Source organism: Vanellus vanellus (genome assembly GCF_965231255.1).
Source record: "Vanellus vanellus genome assembly, chromosome: 6".
Taxonomy (NCBI): domain Eukaryota; kingdom Metazoa; phylum Chordata; class Aves; order Charadriiformes; family Charadriidae; genus Vanellus; species Vanellus vanellus.
Window position 1 is genome coordinate 38,458,632 of NC_138911.1, and position 21,000 is coordinate 38,479,631.

General features: G+C 36.9%; 1 protein-coding gene across 1 annotated transcript in view; it reads left to right on the plus strand.

The window, feature by feature from the left end:
• The window catches only part of DPH6 (diphthamine biosynthesis 6), a 213,376-nt gene that overhangs the window by 122,389 nt on the left and 69,987 nt on the right, over positions 1 to 21,000 (plus strand). The window lies entirely within an intron of this gene.

Genomic DNA, 21,000 nt, shown 5'->3' on the forward strand with positions numbered 1-21,000 from the left:
TTTCACAGAATGGTAGAGGTTGGAAGGGACCTCTAGAGGTCACGTTGTCCAACCTCCCTGCTCAAGCAGGGCCACCTACAGCACGTTTCCCAGGACTATGTCTAGACAGCTTTTGAGGAGGGACACCACAACCTCCCTGGACAACCTGTGCCACTGCCCAGTCAGCCTCACAGTAAAAAAGTGTTTCCTGAGGTTCAGAGGGAACCTCCCATGTTTCACTTGGTGCTCATTGTACCCTATTGGGAGGTGTCCCTACATATGGCAGGGAGGTTGGAAGTTGATGATCTTCAAGGTCCCTTCCAACATTTCACTAATCTTTCATAACATCCACCTGAAGAAAGCATTCTTCCTATTCCAGAGAGCCCAAGACCAAAGGCAAAAGAGTATTAAAACATCAACAAAAAATTCAAAGTGCCTCTCAGGCCTAAGCACGAACCACTATTTCTAGTGACAACTCTTCCTTCTGTACTATCTTTTTTAAAAACCCACATTCAGAAAAGTTGTTCTGTACAATCATGAATTTGTCAGGAACTTGATCTCTGTCTTCAAAACAGAAATCCATCCACTGTGAAGGGAACAAGAGCTACTACTATTGTCCTGCAGCATCCAACACGGGATTAAGTAGCACAAAGAGATGAAGCCATGACTGATTTCGATCCTGTTAATCAAACATGGATTTGCAAGAGAGGATCCACTTACTTTGAAACAACACTGACAAACACTCGGTTAGCAATCATGGAATTCACCAGCTTGTTATACCTGTGTGCGCTTATATTCTTACTAGGGCACCTCCATGCTGCTCAGCCAGGGAGGGGAGTGGGATGAGGCTTTTGGTGCTGTCTATGTTGATATGAGTGCTCTGTGTCTTTGACTGCGTTCAGGGAATAAGCGCTCAGCCTCGCTACAGGTTGGATCTGGGGCATGGGCTGTGGCAGCCTCCCCTCTCTCGGGCTGTCGGATCCAGCCTGATTCCCCCTAAATAATCAGAATACTGAAATACAGAAAAAAGGAAAGCAAACCACCAAGACAGAAAAAAAAAAAAGAAAGGAAGTGAAACAATGGAAAAGTGTAGGAAAAGTATTTATTTAAATTTTTCTTATTATATGAGGCCTTTACAAACTTTAATATGCTAATTTCCACATTACTATTATTGCAATTTGTGAAGAAAAAAGTAAGGAATCTGTCCAGAGTCTTCAGCAATGCAGTGTGTCCCATTCCCGCAGATCTCCCACTGTCCTCAAATAAATTTGGAAAAAGTGGAACAAAGTAGCTGTGAGACATAGCAGAAAGACCGTTCTCAGAATTTATGCTTGTTTAAGTAAAGAGTATGAAATTTCTCCAAAAAGTAAACTGATTGAAGTTCTTTAGATGTGTTTTTAATTTAACAGTTCAGAGTTTGGAGAAAAGTAACAGGTATTATCAAGGTTTAATTTGCCACCATTTTTATAAAGCTGCTACTTTTTTTTCAGAATTTGAATTTTATTTTTTTTTTTCAATTCAAAAATTTGGAAGACATTTCCAGAAAAAATAGCTTTTTACTTCTTTTTTGTAAAATAGATAAGCCATAAAATAGTTAGTTAATTGTTTGTTTTCTCAGGAAGAATGTTGCAGGATATGGAGATGTCAAGCATACTCTCGGACACCTCATTTACTGGGTCAAAAGTGTTATTCTGAAAAGTACTTGGTGTAGGGCATGGAAAACTGTAAATTGAAGAGAGGGTAAGAGGAGGAAGCAGGAGAGAGCTATGGATGAATGAGGCCTCCAATATGACTGGTGGGGTTTTCCCTTCCCAAGAGGGAATACCAAAGGGAATTAAAGATGAGCAGGTTCCAAGTGATTAGTTCAATTTATTACATTCTCTCTCCATGTCTGCGTGCATCCCCAGCCTTCCTTCCCTCCTGTCCAGAGTACCAAAAAGTTAATTACTGTAATTTACAAAAAGTATATACAGTGCCTCAGTACATGTAAACCATAGAGGTGGGTCTGAAACACTGCTAATCTGCCTTGGTGCTTCACCACTACTTTTGCTATTCCTCTTTATTTTAACTTTATACTATATGACTACTCACAATTCAGTTGTTTTCTATGCTAAGCAGGAAGGGTGGCTGTTAATAATATTTGTCTCTTAGCCTTATACACAATTTTTATTCCTGTGTTTATAATTTTTTCCCTTCTGATTATAGAAAATTATTCTCTTTGCAAAAAAATTAACTACCTTCATCATTTAACTAGTGTTCAGGAGGGCTCAGCATGACAGTACTTTAAAATAAAAATCCTTTATTTTCAGTATACTGGTAGTTAACTAACTGTTTTTTCATATTAAGATTGTAGTTCATAATGTTTTCTATTTTTCCGAGTTCTGCATTTCTCCATGGGAGCTGCTAGCTGCTGAGCAATTTTGAAAATCTGATCGTATATAAGGGAGACTCAAAACTTGAGAAGCATGCATGTATAATAAAGCTATTGAGATTTTCTGAAAATGTGATTTTGTATTTTTATAACTGTATATATATACGCTTGAATAGCAGTAACAGTGGTTATTGTGGCTATATATTTTTCATTCTATTCATCATCGATAGATCTGAACTTCTAGATATTGAATGTTATTTGATAATAAAATTCTGCTCTTACTTACCTAAGTAAGCTTAGAGTGAAACTTTGGTCTATTACATGCCAATTATGATCCTAAGTAGACAACGTTGATAATACTGAGTAGCGGTAGGGTAAGAAACCTTTTTAGTGACTACAATTACTTGTTATGAGGTGCTAATAATATTCATGAAGCATCACCTTGAAAATACTATTGTAATGTAGAGAATGCTGGGATACAAAAATGAAATGTAACCATTAAAAGGCCCAGGGAGGTGGAGGGTTAAAGAACCAATGCAATACTAATAGGGTAAAATGCGGGGGTTTATTTGTTTCATACTCATCTTTTAGCTTTACCAGGATATATTCTTGTACGATACGCTAATTCCATTTAAACTGAAAGATTATAGCAGTAATTATAAAAGTAGCCACTTCAATGCGACTTGTTTCACTATTTTTATCTATTTACTTAATTTTTATTTTCTAAACAGATTTTTCAATTAAATGCAAACATATAAATATGCTTGAAGGTCAAGTTGAAGACAACCCCATAAAAAGAATTTAGAATAATTTTAAATAAACCTGAAGGACTACTATCACAGAATCACAGAATCACAGAATTATCTGAGTTGGAAGGGACCTCTAGAGATCATCTAGTCCAACTCTCCTGCTAAAGCAGGACTGCCCAGAGCACATTACTCAGGACTGCATCCAGGCGGGTCTTGAAAATCTCCAGGGAAGGGGACTCCACAACCTCCCTGGGCAGCCTGTGCCAGTGCTCTGTCACCCTCACCGTAAAGAACTGTTTCCGTGTATTTGAACGGAACTTCCTGTGTTCTAACTTGTGCCCATTGCCCCTCGTCCTGTCACTGGGAACCATTGAAAAGAGCCTGGCTCCATCCTCCTTCAACCCACCCTTTAGATACTTGTATGCCATCATGTGCAGAGTTCTTATGTGATAGGAAAGTCTCATAGTAGAAGTGTCACTTTACTGTGTGTATCATGGGCTTGATATGTACTTGTATGGTGAACATGCCTGAGATGTGAATATTCACAAGTGCATTTGAAGTTTCTACTCTGGCTAAGCTGCCAGATGTCTGGAAATGTATAAGTAGAGAATAAAATTTATGGACAGAAGAAAGTGAAGCGAAACAACTTTAAAATGATAGCCCTGTTCATGCAACTTGCTTTTTCTCTCTGCCCCCCTCACATTCAACCATATAATTTTCTAATTTAAATAGTATTTTTCATTTGCTTGCTCATATTCATTTTTTCAATTATTATATATTTGGCTCTGAAGGTTATTAATTTTCAGTGGCTAGTTACAAAAAGTAATCAGGTGGTTACTAAGGTTGTTAAGTATTATTAGACCTTTACTTTGATTAGGAGCGCTGCATGTATCTTCTAGCTCTTATCCTGAGTCTCTGCTTATTTTAAGCATATAAAACCAAATTGAGAATTGAATCAAAGGGAGTACTTTGTCTTGTCTCTTTACTGTGCTTTAAAACACCATGCATATAAATAACAGCTGCAAATCACAATCTCTACTTCCAGCTCCCTGTAGTTTACACTGACTTGCATAGAGTTCTGAAATTTATACCAGCCTGTGAATCACTGTAAGGTTCTATCCCGAGCCTTCTGAAGAGTCAGAGGAATTTCAAATAGGAAACCAACTCTTCTTTCCTCAACAATTTAGGACCTGCGATTGTTCTGAATTGTTTTTGACGAGAGAGATTGTTTTTCTCAGCAAAAATGCATTTAGCTTTTAGGGGTTTAATAACAGCTCCAAAATGAGAAATCTCAGTTACAGTTTTCTTTCAGATTTATCTTTTCATGTTTGTGGGTCCCATTTCTCTCACAGAAAGATTTCAGATATTCTCTATTAAGGCTGTAGGTTTTCTGATAGCTACACATATGCTATCTGATTTAGGATTTTGATTATCAATATTACTTGATACAACTGTGGCCCTCAAAAACAGTGGTGAAAAGATAGTAATTTAAGTGCTAAAGAAAGGTAGAGATTAGTTTCAGCTGTAGTAGTATTAAAGATAATGCCTTTAAAATGCATTAGCAAAATAAACAGTAGATTAAAGATCCATAAATATACTGGTTTTAAGCTGCACTTTGAAAAGCTTCTCATGGTTGGGGAAAAACAGAGATTTCTGTTCCATCTTTAACCTTTACTCTGGCTTCCAGATCAAGTTCTTATATAATTATAATAATTAGGTATAACAAACTTTAAAAATTTTGCACTCCGTTTTTCAACAGTAGTTTACTGAAATATTTGGGCTGGCTTTGAATTATTTGAAATATCTTAAAGTGTATTATTTTATTATAAGGGCTGTGGCATACAGATGTAAGTTTTACTTAAAATCATAGTTTTAATCCATGTAGTAGTTAATCCATTAATATGTACAGTTTCAAGAAGAGTGTGTTTGCAATTAAAAATGTTTTATTAGCTTGAAAGAGATTTCTCATAGCACTCAGTTAAAACAAGAGATTAAATTTCTGCTGCAGATATTGATGCAGGTGAAACTCCCCGTGGCATTGTACTAGGTGATGCCATAGTTGTAATTTTTGTTTCATTGTCTGTGACTATTTCAATTTTTTTTTCTAGTTGTAAAAGCAACAGTACCAAAGGCAGTGTGGAAGTGAATCATGGGACTGAGAGTTCAGAAACTGTACACTTTTAAGTCGCGCTTCTCCAGTTTGCTATCTCATAATAAGTTTTTTAATGTCAGCTGAACAAAGGCACTCACATATTGTCACATTATTGTGGCAGAAGACACAGGGTTAGAGAACTTCTAGTCTGAAGGTCCCCTTACCACTTAGATGTGAGGAATGTCCAGAGATGTTTAGTGTGGGCAGGTCTGATGCATATGTATAAGCAAAGCCTTAAGCACTGAGAGGAATTTACTATGAAAACTTGCACTCTCTTAGTACTTTGGGCAGGAATTTCAGCTGTAATAGTCTGTCATTTAGACATCTAATTTCTGCTAAAGGCGTGCTTGAGATATGCACTTTACAGCATATTCTGTATATTTTCATAGGTTAATATTATGTATTATTTAGGTGATGGATTCTAAACCTCAGGTATCAGGAGGGTCAAACTGATAGGAACTGATGTTATTTGTGAGGTTGCATTTTAGCACACCAGAGCGTTTTGGGTTGTATGAGCAGTGCAGTGGTATCTCACAGAGATCATGCTATCACATCCATTAATTGTTCAAGAGGCACTTGGATATTGCAAGGCTTGGGGCTGTATCGTTACTGGACTTCTTGTTTACTTCTGCTGTGATCCTATAAAAAAGTTTTAAAAACACTGTTATGTTCTTTTTCCAAACTGGGTGACTGCTCTCACTATGCATAGCAATTTTGACTTAACTGATATTTCAGAAGACTGAAATCTGCAGTAATCTGTCAGCTGCGAAGCAAATGACTCAGCTGTCCTAGAGACTAAACTCTGGTGTCCCCCTAGAATAACTTTAAGCTTTACTGACAGAGTGACTTCCAGGAGCTCTGGGTGATGCTGTATCCGTTTGTAAATAAACATTGTGTTTAAGTTTCTGAAGCTATTAGTCACATAACCTTCAGGAACAACTTCCTGACTATTAAATCCTTACTATGAATTAAAATGCTTTTTCCTATACTTGGATAAATTACAACTAAAAAATATTTTTGAGGATGAAAGCAACATGCATGAAAACAGCAATCTGATTAGGAACGTCACCTGCCAGGTTTCAGAACACATGGTATTACTGTTACTGGACTCATATTATACATCTATATGCATTGTTTTACTGATAATTCCGACAGGCTGGACTGAAAGATCTAAAGCATAACTGGTCAAGGTTGGACATAAAAGGTAGAAAGATCTTGTGATGCTCACTGAAAAGCATCTGAATATCTGTTTCACATACAAGACTCCCTTTGTAAACCTGGGTAAGTTGTTTAATTGTACTAGGTATCAGTTCTTTATCTGCAAATTAGTATTATATTGCTCTCATTGTTCATTTTTATTTCAGTGGAGTCTCAGAACTCTGGAATAGTGCAGGTTTGTATGCATGGAGAATGATTAATACCGTAACTCACTATCTTGTTACTTGCGTAACTTCAGTGCTAGAGAAAATTATGCTCCTGTCTTTTCTGAGAGACATACTGAATAGAGTTCCTGTCTGAGAGCAGGGTTGTCTTTCCTCATCTTTTTCTTGGTCTCCAGACACCTGCCAATTCCATACTTTTTCAAATTAGTGAACGAGGTATATAAGGGAGCAGTACTCCCTGCTCTTCCCGGTTTAGAGTATCAGGTGAATGAAAAGGGGCATGGTCCTTGCTTCCTCAGGAGAACAACGATAGTGCTATGTGAGTGGGTCAAGGAAAGTGGAACTACCAGAACATGAAATTTCTGTTTGGGAGACCATTCAAAGCTGGGTACCATGTAGTGGATGAGAGAAGAAAACACAGATTTAGCTGTACAACAGTTTTAAAAAGCAAAGAAACCAACACTGTAATCTGTAAACATCTGCTCGCTATGTGAAACAGGGCTCCCACATAAAATGTAGATGTCATTATATAAATAAAGAATGAATTCTAATAACGGATATATAAGTGGTTATAATCAAAGTTGTACAGCTTGCTTTTGAGTTTTAAGCGACAAAATTAATACAGAATTTTAACTTACACATTTTAGTCTGATTCCTCCAAAGGTGTAATTCTGTATCTGAGCGTGGAGGGATCTTCCAAACTGCAATGTTACAAAATTGTTTTGCTGGTGTGTAGTATGTATCTCCCATAGACAAAAATCAGTAGCTGTTTCTACCACATTTCATGACAAATGACTTTTCCTACACTGCTGACAGAGGTGCTCCTCTAATCTATCACTGCACTGCAGTAAGCTCCACCAATGCCATTTGAAAATTCAGCAAAATTGATATTTTCACATAATTTCTAGATTTGTATTTTCTTCCTACTTTCCTTTTTATTATTCTTTGTGATCTTTATTACTCTAATTATGATATCTTGACCTATCAGGCTGGATCATCCTCTCATATTTTCATTCTGTGCAGGTCACTGAAGCACTTGAAAAATCTTCCTGTTGTCTCCTTATTCTTAATTTTTTGAATGAAATTACTTTGATCTATAACCAGAATATATATATAGTATATAAAGATAGTGATAGTGCACTTATGTTTCTTGTAATTTCTGTATGTGTAGATGTATGTATACATACACAAACACACATATTGCAGGGGGACAGGCTTTTTTCTTAAATGCCTCAAGGTGGACTATGGATTGTTTTTCTGTGGACTTCCAGATCAGAATTCTCAGTGGTCATTGACAGCATCAACAGAGGTGTCTGTAAGACTTCAAAGAGCTTCTGTTCAGCATATAACGAAGAAGGCTTTAGAAGTCTAAGGTTAAAATTCTGGAACATTTGGAGCTGAATAAGTAACCTAGGCATCTTATTGCTGGAGTACTTTTGGTGTATAGGAAATAGTTTTCATATTAGTGACTACTAAGGTAGGTTTTTGCATTTAAAAATACAGCATGAATTGTTAAGACATTGTAAAGAAACTAAATGTTTCAACACTAAAACAAATTCTGAGCACTGTGGAATGTTTCTGGGAACTAAATGATTACATAGCACATCTATATACTATGTAGGCCTCATGAGTTATGACATACGTGTTATGAGCTGGAAATTGGATTGTTGCAGCATGTTTTTTGCCATATAGTTATCTTAGTAAATAGTAAAACAGTTGTTTCCTGGTGATTTTTATTTCTGGGCGTTGTTGTTGCTGTTGCATCATTGGTATTGTATTCCTGACAGGGATGTAGTAACCTTTTAAACACCTGCATGATTTACCTTTACAAAAAAACAAGGGTACAGTGATACGATAATTTTGCTTTATAACAACTGAGGTTTTTGTTGGTTGAATGAGGCATTGTAAATGACATGGCATACTTGGGGTTTTGGGGAAGAAAGACAGCAAACTAATTCTACTGAGGTCTAATGTATGCATTTTATATATCTAGAGGTAAATATAATCTTAAGTTCATCCATATTTTACCAGTTAGGACAGACAAACCCAACGCCTCTATGATGGAAAGAAACCCTCTTAGCCTGTAGAGAAGAAAGAAGCCCTCTTCACTGTCTTGGCAATCTAAGGTTGATCAGAGCTGATACAGTAGATCAATGCCACTTTGAAATCTGTAACATACTAGACTTCTACAACAGTCTAATTTCAAGGCAGTTAAAGTCAGGAATATACGGAAGGAAGAAATTGCAATGACATTCCTGCTTTGGAAAATCGGGCATTAAAAGCCCTAAATTGTTAATAAGGTTTTTTTTATCATTAAGGGGCAACCTGAGAACTGCTCCTATCAAGGTCAAATAACCAATAACCAAGATAGATTGGCAATGTTGAGACTAATCCACCAGCAGAAGAGGCTTCTGTTTACTTCTCTCCGTACGTAGAAAACAAGGAGGTGATTGGTGACAGCCAGCATGGCTTCACCAAGGGCAAGTCATGCCTGACAAATTTGGTGGCCTTCTATGAAGGGGTTACAGCGGCAGTGGACAAGGGAAGATCAACTGATGTCACCTACCTGGACTTGTGCAAAGGATTTGACACTGTCCCACACGATACCCTGGTCTCTAAATTGAAGAGACATGGATTTGACAAGTGGACCCCTCGGTGGATAAAGAACTGGCTGGACGGTTGCACTCAAAGAGTTGCATTCAACGGCTCGATGTCCAAGTGGAGGGCAGTGACGTGTGGTGTTCCTCAGGGGTCAGTACTGGGGCCTGTACTGTTCAACATCTTTGTTGGTGACATGGACAGTGGGGTTGAGTGCACCCTCAGCAAGTTTGCCGATGATACCAAGCTGTTTGGCGAGGTAGACATGCTGGAGAGGAGGGATGCCATCGAGAGGGACCTGGACAGGCTGGAGAGGTGGGCCCAAGCCAACCTCATGCAGTTCAACAAGGTCAAGTGCAAGGTCCTACATCTGCGTCGGGGCAATCCCAAGCACAAATACAGGCTCGACGGGGAATGGCTGGAGAGCAGCCCTGAGGAGAAGGACCTGGGTGTGCTGATTGACGAGAAGCTCAACATGAGCCAGCAATGTGCGATCGCAGCCCAGAAGGCCAACCGTATCCTGGGCTGCATCAAAAGAAGTGTGGCCAGCAGGTCAAAGGAGGTGATTCAGCCCCTCTACTCCACTCTCGGGAGACCCCACCTGGAGTACTGCATCCAGCTCTGGAGTCCCCAGCATAAGAAGGACATGGGCCTGCTGGAGCATGTCCAGAGGAGAGCCACGAGGATGATCCATGGGCTGGAGCACCTCTCCTATGAGGAGAGGCTGGAAGAGTTGGGGTTGTTCAGCCTGGAGAAGAGAAGGCTCTGGGGAGATCTTATTGCAGCCTTCCAGTACCTAAAGGGGGCCTACAGGAGAGCTGGGGAAGGACTTTTTACTAGGGCATGTAGCAATAGGACGAGGGGGAATGGCTTTAAACTGGAAGAGGGCAGGTTCAGATTGAACATTAGGAAGAGGTTTTTCACTCTGAGGGTGGTAAGGCACTGGAACAGGTTGCCCAGAGAGGTTGTTGAGGCCCTGTCCCTGGAGGTGTTCAAGGCCAGGCTGGACGTGGCCTTGGGCAACCTGGTCTAGTGGGAGGTGTCCCTGCCTACGGCAGGAGGGTTGGAACTCAATGATCTTCAAGGTCCTTTCCAACCTAAACCATTCTATGATTCTATGATACGTGCCAGTTCTCTGCCTCTGTGGAAAGGAGGTAATTATAATAATGACAGTTGAACAGGATGGGATTCCTGTGAACGCTGGCATGAGGGTAGTAAATAATATTTTAGCACTAACTGCAACTGTATTACTGAAAAATATTTGATTTACTTTTTGTCATGTTGTGGTCATGCAACTAATGTGGCTTACTGTTGTCATTTGGACACTTACAAATGTTGCAACTGTTCTGCTACAAATGCTTACACTTTTATTTCCTGCTAGTTTAACTTTGTTCTAATTTTCTTGGTAGATAAGTGAATCTTAGTCATGCTAAATTGGACTTTGACAAATGTTATCATATGTATATAATTTCTGGAGTTATTAGATTGATCTCAGCCCTTGCATGAAGAGCACATAAAAAGGGAGATTTATAAGAAGATGTGTTTATTTGGGACTGAGTCCTCTGGAGACAGTAGCAGCATTCTTCTGCTAGTGGGATGGAAAGTCTTTGAATATTCCTTAAATGAATAGCTTACTAAACATTTGCCAAACATTTTCTTTCTGGGCCTTTCCCCATGTGAAGGAAACTGTCAGATCTTATTCTGTGTTTGAGGAAGTGCCTGAAGAATCTCAGTGAAGTCTGTCTGTGGCTCACGTTGTGTGAAGTTCCAGCTTTCTTCTTTGTAACACTGACAAATCTGCAAGCTTATTTTTTTTCCTAAATTCTGGAAAGCTAGCAATAAATTTGAATCCTATAAATTAAATGTAGACATTAGGTAAAGACTAGATGCTGGTGAGTTTTCTGTGGTTACAAAACATTAATTCTCTCAATTTTATCCTTTAAATGCCTGAGAAATTAAGAAAAAAAAAATCCTGGGCTGAAATATATTGTTTGCTTGCTTTCCATAATTGTTGATCAAATTTCAGAAAAAAAATTTAAAAATCGCTTTACATATACAGTGAGTTGCAGAGTCTTCAGCAGGAAAAGTGTTACAGATTCACTTAATGTAAATAAGAGGTGGCTGCAGGTAGAAACTCCAAAGTTGCCTTTCTGTAACTTCTCTCAGGAAAAATCCCTTGACATACTAAGAAGATGTAAGTATAGCAACTGGAAAGCAACATCAAGACAGTAACAGCTTTCTTGAAAAACAAAAATTCTTCTAACATCAAAGTTAAGCCATAAAGCATTGCTAAAGTCTGTTAATGTTGATTGTTTTAATGTGTTTGTCATAACTCTGAACATCCTGCAAATAAGTTCAGGTTTACCTTCTTAAATATAAATGTACATTTATAATGCAAATGTATATATATTTCACTTATAATCAAATATGCATAAAGTTTCCATATGTATCCTGATTTTTGGTATTTCCTGTTCAGTGCTTAAGTTTTCATTTCTGATAAGTTCATATTATGGATATGTGAGTATTTGTTTATATATCTCCCTGTATGGTAATACTAAAACTAAAGTTGAAATCATCACTAAATTAGCTTCCTTGTGATGCTACTCCTGTCTTTTCTCAATAAGTAGACTAATGTTAGAATTATATGTTTAATACAAGGCATATTCTAGGTTTATGGAATTGCTTCATTTTCCTTTTCTATTCTTCTTGGCACCTGTGTGTGAGAAGTGTAAGGCAGTGCTAATATAGTTGTATTTTCCCACCCAAAATAAACACTGATATTGCACAAATGCTCAGGAATATGGAACACCTTACCCTTTTAATATTTTCTTCTTTTCAATCCAGCTGGGTGAACCACTTAATTTACATTTTTATTTTGCAGTATTTTTAAGAACCATAATAGCGATTCAGACTAAAGCACATCTCAGAATGGTGTTTCTTCTGTGGGAATGGAAACAGGACTGTAATGCAAGCTGGAATATTTGCGTTAGGCATCTAATCCTTTGAATATTTTCTCAGTAAATTACAATAAATTTTTTATTTGTTCATCTCAATTTTTCCTTATAAAAATAGCAAATACCAACAGGTTTGTGTTAAGCTGCTCATTGTTCAATTATGAACGTGGAATGGAATTAGTTGCTTGAACCCTTCTACCTCTGCAGTAGAGTATAATGCAAGTCCTGATCTTGCCATTAATCACTGAGCAACTGACAGTAATGCATTCAGCAAAAACACTGGTTACACGTTTCTTGTACTCACTATCCTCATCCAAAACAAATGGTGTATGTGCAGCTCTGTACTGTTTGGAAGTGTTTGACTTAATCCTTTTTGTCTTATAAAATGTCCATAAAGTTTTGTAAGCTTTCTAAAGACAGCAAAGTTTGAGAAGCCTGTCTTCCAGTTAGAAGATAATGATCATGAGTTCTGTGATAATCAAGTTTTGTGTCCAAATCAGTTCTCTGGTCTCGTGCTGATCTCTAAGAAAGCACCATTGCCCACATGGATGGGACTTTATCTGCATGATAGAAAGTTTCATTCTTCCCAAGGACAAGAGTTTTTACCGCCACCTACAAAAACCATGCTGACCACAGTCTATTGAGGGTCAGGAGGATTTCAGCTAAGATAGTGAAAATTTCGTTGCAAATGTGTATTTGAGTAAATTAGAATGTGACTATTTCAAATGTAAATTTTGAAGCAGTGCAGACAAACTGTAGCTTCTTAAAATTAATCGTGTCTTTTTGAAACATGAACATACATCACATCATTTCAGTTACAGTAATATGTATATGTGCGTGTATTTCACCTATACCTATGTATGTATTTTATGATCAAATTTTCTAAATCTTGGAGCATGAGTTACTGAATTCACTGTACTTGTGTGTTACTATTAGTGCCAGTAATAAATGACCAGCTCCTTCTAAGATGCCTGGTTTTGTAGATAGTACGTCCTCTGAGTAATGAGCTGTTCTTTACCCTGACACTTTTCATGTCTTAAATGCTTTTAATCACATATTGCTTATATTACATTGATTACCTGAAAGAATGTTGAAGCTTTAATGATCCCCGTTTTATCAGTGTAAGAACTTAGCAGTACCCATCGTATGATGTTATTCAGTATGACAGTTACTCAGCTTATACTTCAGGGAAGATATCAAAGCTAATACCTAGTTTGTAGTATGAGTAATCTTTCATGATTACCAGTTAGGATGGTTTGGGACTGCCGTCACCCCAGTGGCTCCAGTATATTCAGCTTTTCTAAAGGTTTTATATTTCCGTTTGTTAGTCTTTCTACTCTTCACTTGCAGTTGCTAGAACAATAAATGTGAATATTTTTTTGCTTCTCAGTCTTACATCTATACTACGAATAATAACGTCTAAAATATAGCGGCTCACATATATAGCAGAGAAATTGTCCTCTGATATTCTTTATCTGAAAAGGAAATGCAGGAGAAGATTGTCAGGACTGCAGATTTATTGGACATTTATGTGATATCTGTATGGTTATGCTAGTGTGTAGCGCTCGGCTTTCCTTGCAATAACTTTAAAGCCAGGCAAGCGATTGCTGGATTGACAGGATGAAAGTAGTAATAATAAAAGAGGGGGAAAGAAGACAGCGTGCATTTACAGTTGAGACGTTTAAAACTTGCTTAAACTTCCTCCGGGTCATACAGATATAGAGGGAATGTGACTGACCTGACAACTTCAGAATTTTTGATCAATTACTACTTAGCCTTCAGTGAACGCTTCCAGACCCGAGTGACTTAATCCTCATTTGCGACATTTCTGCTTAGCTTCATTTCTCCGGTTCTCAAAGTAACTGAGGTATTATTATTTCTATATAACCAGTGGTATATGCCTATAGCACTTCATGAACAAATAAACCCAAATTTCTTCTTTCATATCTACCTTATATGGTTAAAGCATACAAAGAGATACTAATACCTGGAGTCATTAATGAAAACATTTGAAGGCTTCTGTTAGTGTCGCTAGAACTGTATTTTTCAGTAAGCAGAAGTGCAAGATAGTAAGTGTTGCAGGAGGAGATCCTAAATGGGAGAAGTGAAGAATGTTGGTCTGTGTCTTTTATTGGGAATACATTCTGTCATTTTCCTGCTATTGTCAGGCCTTGGTCATTTCCGCTGGATTGATAAATACGTGGAGAAATATGGGAGAGCCACAAGCACTCCTGCTCTCAACTCCTGTGATTTGTGACTTTGCTCAGAGTCTGTCTGACTAACCATTTGGCGAAAATGGCAGCACTATCACTGCCATTTCAGCTGCTATCACTGTCAATCCCAATGAAACTGAATGGGTGTAATTATGAGATATTTTTAGGAAACATACTTTATATAGACAGGGCCTCTGAGGGCAATAAATTCTAGGACATAGGGAAGGATGTGCAAGAACAATACTTTCCACTTTAAATTACATGTTTCGGTGTCTAATTAGAAAGTTTCCGTGGTTTCAGTGCTGACATCTGCTTTATGTCATAGCAGGGAAATAGTACAGATTTCATTCACTTTTTTTACAGATTTACTCTGTATTTTAATGGTATTTACACTTCACAGATCTAAAGCAAGAACAATTTTACATCACCTTGCGTGCCTCGTATATTGCGGACCGGTTATGCATCTAGAGTAGAGTTATAAACTATGGTTGCAAACTAGGTTGCAAACAAATTTTGCCTAAGGCATGAACCATAAATTAAAGTAATAATCATCTCTGTAGGAGACAACTTTTCTCCACTGCTCTTTTAAAATAAAAAAGAAAGTAGGTCAGGGAAATTTAGGATATTTTAGAGTATGTACAGTATTGTATTGTTTGCCAGCACCTAATTTACAATTACAGAGCTGCATGAATATTGAAATGATTCAGCTTCCCATTATAAATGTATGTGGCAGTTTGGTTGTTGATCAGTTTATGAAGTTAATGCAAATGAAACTGTCTTCCTGTCAGCATTTGAAATATATAATGCAGTCATGTTGTATATTCAGGGACAGGCCATTGACAGTCAATTAACAAGTTTGATTGGTATGTCAACTCATTCTTTTGAATTGTTAATAGTATGTTAATAGCATTCATTTCTTTGTGCAGTCCCATTTGCAGCTTCACAGTTACAGCTATTTTTTATGATTCTGAGTAACCTAAAATAGTGCCTTAATAATAGATTATTAAACACCTGTCTGGTGTAGCTTAGGGAGGTTTTTCTAGACTGGGAGTTTGCAGTGGATCCCTTTGATATTCAAATCAACAAATGATAGCCTTTTTATTCAAAACGTAAGTTCTTTTGATGGTTAGCTTGTTAAGAAATATTCAGCTCCAGTCTGACCTGATCTGGTTTCCCATGGAAAAGATCTGATGCTGTTTGAAGGTTCATAAATGGAATGCCAATGACAATTTGTTGTTGACGTTTTGCTGCCTCAGCCTTCAGATGCTGCTGGTTGATGTGCCGCTTTAGCTTCACCAAATAATGCTTGCAGGTAAATGATCTTCTGATTGATCAGATAGTTTCAAAGCAAAGAGTTCTCTTCTGTGGTCTGTAGTCATGGTTTTTAGGCTTGGAGGGGTACTTTAAAAGATGCATCAAAGTTGACAGATGAATCTCGAGGCAAGGAATGATGGGATACAGCAGAATTATGGGAATATTTTTTAGAGAATAACATATTAGTGAGAGTTTTGAAGACCTTCAAAGGTCCATCAAACCAGCTCCCTATAGCAGATTTATTCCTCCTTTAAAAAAAAAAATTAAAATTGGGTACACTGGTTAACTCTCAATTTCCTGTGTTGGGAAGGCGTTGAGCTGATTTATTGTTCTCTGATGCTGTTTTAAAGGGCTTATTTTGTTTGAGTTTCACCGTTATCTTGTTCTGCAACCGGAGCCTAGTCCCGCAAGCTGCAATTTCTGCTTCTCCTAAATTTTGCACAAAATCAAAGCATTGTATCACCTTACAAGGTCAGGGTGTACAATGAGTAACGTTCCTTTACATAGATGTCCGTGGCACCATGAGTTAGCATTACGAGCAACAAATAAAAATATCAGTTGGAATTACTCTGTTTCTCCACCTTTCTTCGTATTACATGCATTATTCTTTCATACGCTTCTTCGTTCCCCATTAGTGCCCTTCCTGATTCTAACACAGCTATTATTCTGAAGAATCAGACTAGCTATTAGAAGTTCAAAACATACATCACAGAAATAGTTCATTTCTCTTTGGTTTGAGCATTTAATTATTCACTATCAGCATGTGATATTTTTCTGCAAAAACATGTAATTGTTTTTTGTTGAAGAGCTATAAGATTTAACTCTTTCGGGCCTGAATGGCAGAAACCATGAGGTTTGGAGTTAAATGCCGTGAACGGTTATATTGCCAAGCACAGACTCTGGAATCACACGTTGGAAGATGCTGTGTGTTAACTATACTTCACTGGACTTCATAACAAATAATTCTTGCTGGTTGAATTTGGGCAAAACTTTTTTAACAACAAAACCCAATCTTTTCACAAAACATTACTTAAAACTGATAGATGAACAGTCAAGTCATGCAACTTCAATCTTATATGTCATGTAAAGAGAATGTAAAATTTATATGAGACAGTTTTCATCACTGGAAATTTTGGCATTTTTGCATACTTTTCAAATACTGTGCACTGTTTTGCTGGTAATTAGAAACTCTTTCTGTTGGGCTGAACGAGCAAAATATTAGACATTTGTATTGTCATACAAGGTCATATTTTCAGTGAAGCACCTATAATTTTCCAAAGCTCAAAAAGCAAAATTAGATATTTAAACTGTTCTCATCATAATGTGTAGACTTTCATACAACCTCTGTTTTTGAAGAGGTACTTTATTGATTATTTATAAAATTCACATAAAATGTTCAAAGATTTTCTGATAGTAATGTCATTGATACTGTTTCCAATTCATCATTTCTGTGCTTAAGTAAGTTTAAAGCATTATACTTCAGAGAGAAGATCGTGGTCACATCTCATGTTCTTATTAGGCTTCTGTACGTATTTTTATTCTATTTTGACAAATGTAATTAAATCTACCTTCCCCACGTGATTTCCATTTTATCGTCTCACTTCTTTTGAAGTAGCCTAAACATTTCACAAAAATTGTTTTCATACAGGATCATTGGTCAGCATGTTCTGCAGTGTAAGGCTTATTCTACGTTAAATATCTTTCATATTGCTAAATGCTTAGTATTTCAACAAGCTAGAATGTAACAATGACCATAGCATAGCAGTTTGGAATACTTGGATTAGTAGGTCATTTCTTTTTGACTAATGTGGGATTACCAAGGTAGAAATCATAATCGGGACTGTATCGATTTTGATTTAACATTCATTGTAAAGCTTTTTCAGATCCTTACTAACACTTTCTGTCTTTCCATCCTATATTAACTTCTAGCATACTGATTAAAACGCTCATCAAGAAACAGAACTGAGTCTTGGTCCAAGAACAGGGATTTCTTTAAACCAATTAGAACAGTTGCAGTAGAAGACACTGCGAGATGTGCTTCCTGGAGCTGCCCATTGCTGCAACAGCACTGCTGTTACCGGGCAAAAGAAAAATACCCAAAAAGGGATTTGAACCTGCATCTTGGCAACATCGCAGCTGATTAACCTAATTGCTGCATTATTCCTTACTGCATTCTGCCCCTCCCTTCCTCTTATTTACCCCCTTTTAGTTTCAACACTTTGCTTTGTACTCATTTTTATACCAGAGGGCCTGACTCTTCAATTAGTTTTTACTAGCCAAAATAACTACTTTTATTAATAATGCAAACAAAAAGGGCTAAGCACATGGTAAGTTTGCAAGCACTGGTTCTTGACCTCACTTTGTGATGTAAGATAGATGAAAACATAATTGCAGCTTGGTTGGCAGAGCACAAGATAGGCATTTTATTAATAATCTGTAAGTTACTAATATACTGTCAATATACTGCAATTTTCAGTTCCCAACATTTATCCTTTTAAACCATCTAGAAAATTCTGTGAAAATTAGTATTATAAGAGAACAATAAGGTGGACTTACAAAAAAAACCCAAAACACAAACCAGAAAAATTTATGAAAATGTATAATGCAAGATTCTAACTCTGTACCTAAATGAATATGTCTTACAGCACAGAATATAATACAGTTACAGTCCAGTTATAACACAGAATTTAAATATAATTTGTTACAAAAACTTAGTTTTTAAATTATATGTTACCACTTAGTCAATAGGTAACTTCTTGTCATGAAGTACTGCTGATCTACAAGAAAATCTGCCCTCTGAAAGGTACATAGTAAAATCTGCCTGATTGCACATTTAGAAATTTAGTGATATTTTACATAGGGTTGTTGTCCACACTGCAATTCTGATAAAAGGTCAGTGTTTAAGGTAAAGTACGAAACCACGCTGTATGGCCAGAATGAGAACTACCACCTTTAGTTTAGTAATACTGTTAACTGATTCTTGATTTTACGGACCTGCTTCTTTCCTGTCTCCCAGTTACCTCAAACCAGTATCTTAAAGTAGCCAGTAACATTCATGAAAAGCATATATTGAGTAAGAAAATCAAATCAAGTGATGGCTGGGAACAATTTTTTTTTCTGTAAGAATAGAATGTCACGGTGTTAATGTGTTTCATACACTGTGAATTACTGTCGTGTGATGAACAGCTTTCACCTTTCAATACAGAGTATTTTCTCTGCCTAGCTGTCCCTCTTCTGTTTGTAATCACACTAACCCATTCGACAGTTGGCATGAGTAAGGGTTGTAAAGACAGGTAGGAATGCAAAAAAAAAAAAAACCAACTCACTCTTCATAGGCTTTTATGACTGCAGTCTTGATTCTCCTTGGATGCTGTATTCCAGAGCAGTGGTGCAGCCTTAAGCAATAGCACCCTTCTTGCTAGTAGAAACGTCAACCTAGAAATTTCTGCTGTGCCTTCTTGGACTGGTTTATCACTGCAGTGATAGTTTACCTGATGTTTTAGTGTACTGTAAGTAGACATTCTCAGTAGAAACTTCAGTTAATGTGGGAAGGATGTTATGAGATCCCTTTCTAAGTAGATTGTATGTTTAAGGATAAAAGTAGAGACAAAGTCTGTAATATAAACACATATAGCTATATAAGGATATCACATCACTTTACCTTTTTTCTTTACCTTCCTTTAAATATTGTGTGTGTGGATACAATTACCTTATAACCTCTCTCTCACAATGTAAATTCTCCAGTCCCCTAGAACTGTAGGTGTAGATAGAGAAAAATGTAGAAATCAAAGAGGGAGAAATGTCATGGAAAGATGCTAGCTATATCTTTTTTTTCTTTTTTTTTAAATACAGAACTGACAAAGAAAGAATGCTGATATATCATAAAGCTACCCTTATCAGAATAAATTTAAGATAATAGTCATAAATAGCAAAACTACAAATGAACTGTGTGGGAACCCCAAATGAATGCTTATGTAACCGCATGTACGGTTTAGACATTTTCCATTTAACAGAGGAGAAAAAAAGTATTTTTTTTTATTTTTATATCTTTACCCTGGCAGATTAAAATGCTTTTCATACTTTGAATGCAGCTATGCGAACCTGTAAACTGAAAATCAGTGTTAATGATGAAATGTAAAAATTTCTGGGAAAAAGTCATCAACTCTAAGTAATCATCTGAAACTTTGGTATCACCTGTTTTTTTACATCATTCATTTTGAAATATGGAAATCATACCTTTCCTAAAAGGTACGGTACCAGTTTCTGACATTTCAGAAAATTTCTCTCTTTCATTAGCCAAGGGTAGGTGTTACTTACCCTGGAACAAGTATTTAGTAGATCTGATGAGTTAGACCTGTCCCACGAGAACAGAGACTGTATCTTCTTTTATCCTATACTGAGCTTGCTTCTAGTAAAGAGCGGTTATGATTTATTATAAACTGTTCGGCACTTCTGCAGTCAAATTTTCTCCCTTGTTATGAATATCTGTATTTCAAAACATTTTTGCCATATGTTCTGGCACGATTCTTTATTTCTCCTAAGTTAAGTCTCATTTTCTTATTTCCTGCCCTTATTTCAAACCTATCTGTGTCCATTTTTATTATTTCTGCTGGTGCACATTCTAATTTAGTATCCTCTATGGGTTTCATTACCATGCTGTTAATCCCTTCTTCCATTGACTTAATGAAGATGTTAAACAAAATCAGGCCTGATACCAATCCCTACGGCCCCCCACTTCAGTACATTGGCATTTTTATTGCTTTCTTCTTACAGACTATCAGCTAGTTAACAGCATTTATAATTAAGAGAGTTAAAATAATTTCCAAATATGCTGTATCAGATATTTTAAGAATCCAGATGAATTACAACCATTCTCCTCCCTTATCTATGCATATATAATTAATTAAGCCCCCCCATCAACTGTGGTGGACATCACATGCGTTTTCTAAAAATGTGGTATCCATTGCTCAGCAGTCCATGTCTACATTGAGTCATTTGCATCGCTTTACACTTTTAGATAGAATCTTTTCCACCTTGTTTTTCTGGACCCTGAATATGCCTTTACTTTTCTCAGTAAATATTGATTCGATTAAGTCTCTCATTCCCTGTCCCGGCCCCAATTGTTGTGGGATAGACCAATCTTAGTTCTTTTTTTTTCATTTGTTTTATTTGGCATCTTTATTCAAATGAGTAATATGAATATGAATAAGAAATGAGTAAATGATAATCAGTTTGTAGGTTTTACTCCATCTTTTAGATAAGGTATGTTCATAAAGCTGAGTGTTCTG